Below are 5,036 nucleotides of genomic sequence, written 5' to 3' on the forward strand. Positions count from 1 at the left end.
GTCAAGGCACTGCAGAGTCCTTAGGATGCAATTCCTAACAGCTTTGATATTGATCTATGCAATAATATTTTTAGAGTTCAGTTGGAGGGCTTCTTCTCTTTATCAGCTGTGGTATTGTAATTCCATGAGAGCATTTTAAAGTATTCTTGCGATGAATTACATATTTACTGAAGTGAATGATTAACACTTTTGGAATTATGTTAAGAGAGAGAGAGAGATAGAGAGAGAGAGAGTGAGAGCGGGAGTGTCGGCATCAGTGCAGAAAAAATCAATTTCACAAACGTACAAATTTCCCCTCTATGGTATATTCAAATAGAAAATTTTCTCAAATAACGTACATTTTTTTCAATTTAACTATTTTCATGAATTTTCCAAGTGGATTTTCTCCTTCTCCCCCTTCCTTTAACTAGCTATTTTGAATTTTCAAGATCCAATGATCACCCAAAAACTAAAAAATAAACCTACAAAAAACAGTCCGTGTCGACACGGACTGTTTCGACGTGGCGCAGACTGTTTCCATTATGTTTTCTTTTTGTTTTTGCTAGGGGGAGAGAGAGAGAGAGAGAGAGAGATGTTTCTCAACTCATGTGCAGTCTAGACGAGAGAGAGAGAGAGAGAGAGAGAGAGAGAGAGAGAGAGAGAGAGAGAGAGAGACAGAGTCGGCATCAGTGTTCGGGGAAAATCAATTTCACAAACGTACAAATTTCAATTTATGTAGATTCAAATAAGAAATTTTTCCAAATAGCATATATTTTTCACAATTTAACTCTTATTTCATGAATTTTTCAAGCGCATTTTCTCCTTCCCCCCCCCTCTATTTAACTTGATATTTTCATTTTTGAACATCGAGTGCTTACCCAAAACATTTGTGAGAGAAACAAGTGATAAAAGCGGCTCAAGGATTAGCTGAGGCATACTTTTCTCGAACACTAGACGACATGGTAGTGACATGATCAAACTTCCAATTTAAGTTTGGTAGAGAGAGAGAGGTTTCTCAAATCATCTACAAACCTGAGAGAGAGAGAGAGAGAGAGAGAGAGAGAGAGAGAGAGAGAGAGAGTCGGCATGGTAGTGGCATGAAACCTCCATAAACTAAAAAAAAGGCCCTGAAACAGTCAAGGTGCGAACTGTTTCAGGGTTCTTTTTAAGTTTTTCGAGGTTTGATGCCACTACCATGTCATCTCTCTCTTTCTCTCTCTCTCTCTCTCTCTCTCTCTCTCTCTCCAATCCAAGTAATACCTTCTACAACTATGACTATGCAGTGTTTGATGTCTAAGGATATCCAAATGTGGACTTATTAATAATCTTGCCAGAAGCTTCACTAATCGCTTTAAGAACTGCTTCCCCTGAAATCTAGAAGGGTTGGAGTTGCAATTTTAATATTCAGTGTAGACCTCATTATCTCTATGAAAACTGAATGGACTCCTTATAACTCTGGTCCGTAAAAAATCAACCTACTAATTTTCTAAAAAGCTCCAACTCTTTGTTCTACAGTTGAGTCTAGATAACTCTTTTTTCTGTAGTTGAGTCTCTCTCCCAACTCTTTGTTAGATATTATTAATCTAGATAACACAGAAAAAATTAGCATAGGTGTGTATAATAGTGTGTATGTGGACATGCTATGTCTGTAGTTGATGAGGAGGGGTGGACTGAGATCTAAACTGGCACGGACTGTTTCCAATATTGATAGAATGCTACATGAGATGTTGCTAATAACAAAGCTCAATGTTTGTGAGAAAGTTGCTCGGTTTTTTCTTTGCTCAGGAATGTTATCTCGTCGTTTGGTAAGACTCAATTAGATTCATACATGAAGTTTTAGCGGAGATGTTGTCACAAGAAATTGGAGTAGGCTCTCTATCTCTATAGAATCTAAGTTCGGGCCCGCATCTCTTTGACCAAATAGTTTTGCAAGCTCGTGTCCTTAAAGCTTCACATACAACCTTGATGGATGAAAGGATAAGGGTATTTTTCTTCCTAGAACCACATGTGATAGCTCTAGTATGAAGAAAAAAGCATTCCCACTGTTATCAGTAGAAACCTCCAAGATTCCTACAAAGAAATTAGCCAGCTCTGAACCCCAATTCAGAGAGATGGTTGAGATTCTATTCAAAGCCTGCATCAAACCAAACCAACCAAATCCAACATGGTGGATACACACGGCTTCCATCTATCATAGGTGGCACGAGCAAGGCTCACTAAAAGCAAGAAAACCCGCTGCGATTCTGACCAAAAAAAAAAAACCTGGAAGGCTCTCACATCATATGAAGTAGAGATGCTTACAAAGCAAAGAGGCCAACTACATACTAATTCAAAAAGAGAACCTTGCTTCCAGTGCTCCTCCACGTCAAGTTCAACCAAGAATTCTTCAAATGCCACCTCAGGATGTATCGAAGGGCACATTGAAGAAGGCTCTAGATAAATGAAGACCCAATTCCAAACACTAACATCAGTTCACATTATAGAATTTTGAAAATATACCAAAATTCAAGAAAGGGAAGGAGGCGAAAACTGGCTCGTTAAAAGTAACGAGTACATAGGGATTTTACCAACAGATCTAGTAATTACCATTCGATGATTATACATTCGAACATTCAGCCAAAACCTAGTATGAGCACCTATAAATAGGACCCGATACTTTCATTTTTGGGTTTGTCTCCTGTTGATCAGTCTTGAGCATAAGTCTCTTGTACCTATAAGTCTTTGGACTCTTATACATTCTTGTAATCCAACACTCAATGCAAGCTCATTTGTACTTTCGACTCAATAATCTAAATACACCAGCTCCAATTGTCTTGTTCAATATACGATTCTATTCTTTCAATTCAGTTTAGTTGTCTATCTGGTTTTTGGTTTAGTCATCTCAAATCTGATTCTATCCATCCTATCTGACCCAATTTTTGACATCTGACTCTGAAGTTCTAGCCTGGAATAACTATCTAAGTGACCAACTAATTCCAAACCTAAAAAACTAACTTAAAACATACGAAGAAACTGCATTTCATTATATTCAAGCGCATCTAAGAGCTCCTTCCACTCTTTCTAGGCCACATTTGGCCACACTCCATTCTAGAAAACTTTCCCTTGTAACATTTAAAGTTGGTTTTGATGATCAATTAGTGCATTACTACTTTGAATCAATGATAGCACAATTCATGTGCAACAAAAGCAAGCTACCAATTGTCGCCAATGTGTAAGTTTATATGAGGACTTAGTATTGTTATATGTGGCTCAACATTAATAGAACAATGAAAGTTTTTTAAATTGCAGCCTTGTCACTATGATTCCTCAAAGGGGTGCCTGTTCATTAAAAAGCCCAACCATTGATCGTAGCTTTTCACCATTAGCAATCTAGACAAGTACATAAGGTCAAAAGAAGATTTCCAAAACTAGACCTGCTTAAGATGTTCAAGTGTCAAAATATGCACAAATATGCACTATGTTTTCAAACCACTAATTCTCGAACCAAACTAAAAGAGTACCAATACTTTAATCATTGCTCCAGTGTTCACATTTCAACGTGGGATCTGCAAATTGTGCCATTGTGTGCCCGAGTATGCAAGTACGGGCTAATGTGTGCTTTGATAGTTCAAACAAAATTCAGCCCTTGTCTTGCATTGTAGACATGGCCGCCCAATGACAATTTCTACGTCATGACACAAACAACCAATGATGTTTGTAAGGCATTTTAGACAAATCATTTGTTAGGATCCTCACCTATGCCCACCAGCTTTGAGGAGGGAAGAAGATACCTTAAACACAAAGAGAACAAGGACACGGACATGATGGGTGAGGGATGAGGGAGCCCTGGTATTCAACATTCCCCAACACCCACTCTCAGAACCCAAGAGGGAATCCTTAAAGGATCAAGTACTTGGCGACAAAGGGAGGACATATTGTCATCAAGGAAAATCTAGAGAGCAAGAACACATGGCGAGGCAAGAGGAAGCAAAAAAGGGGAAGACTGCAAAAAAGTGGCCAAGCATAGATGCCCCACATCCAAACAAAGATGCCTCATCCCAATCAAGACACCCCAGAATCCAGGCCTCAATCATACCCAAGTGTGACCGAGCAAATTTGGCATATCTCTATTGGACAGAGAGAGCTGTCGGACAAGGAACTGACACTACCATCCAATGGAGTGTCCCCTTAAATGTAAGCGTAATACCCAATCAAAAGGTGCTGATACATCTGGTGCGACGTAATTCTGTCCTCAAAGCATTGGCACAGAATTTCTCGATAGTACAGTCATGGTGTTCATTTGTATAAAAATGTCATTGCTAAGACCATCATGTTAATAAAACTTTTCTGATCATTCGAGCACTTCTACCTTGCAGGTTGGCCTAAGAGATGGCCTGATGGGAGTACATCAACCGTGTCTGTGTCAAAGCCTTGACAACCACCAATGGCAACAAGCATTGGAAAGACACTTGTTTACACACTTTCTATGTGTCAACTTGGTAGGTCTAACAACGGTCATCAAACAAAGGGCATACTACAAGGAGTGGTGGACGACACTGGCATATAAGAGGGGGCTCAATCCCCACAAAGGACAAAAGGCTAGAACCACCACAAAAAAAGAAAGAGAAGCAGATTGAAACCTCCAATATATCATACTCGGTAACTTCCAAAAATGAGAGTGTATTTCAAATGATGATGCTGAGTTAAAAACATTGATAAGTTGATAGCTCCTTTAGATGAAACCCGCAATGACTTGGGTCTTGGAATTTGAGTATTGCAATAGCAGCGAAGTCCGTACATCGTGTCAATCCCACGTCATCCAAGAGTTGCTTAAAGCTTGTAGTGTGCAATCCTGTGCATGTCTATCTATGTGCTTGTTGGAACATCCAGGGAGAAAGTTGAGTGCTTACCATGTAAAGCCATTAGGGTTTTCCAAATACAATTATGTTTCGACCTTTGAACTTGAAACATACGTGACCCTACTCCAATAATACTTCATACCCGTATGCGGAAACGTATTGAAAAAACCATGCATGAGGCCAGTCCCCAATGGTAGGTTCCCACACTAAGAAGGCGGC

The sequence above is a fragment of the Adiantum capillus-veneris genome, chromosome 17 (genome assembly GCF_014529385.1).
Source record: "Adiantum capillus-veneris isolate H3 chromosome 17, ASM1452938v2, whole genome shotgun sequence".
In the NCBI taxonomy this organism is placed as follows: domain Eukaryota; kingdom Viridiplantae; phylum Streptophyta; class Polypodiopsida; order Polypodiales; family Pteridaceae; genus Adiantum; species Adiantum capillus-veneris.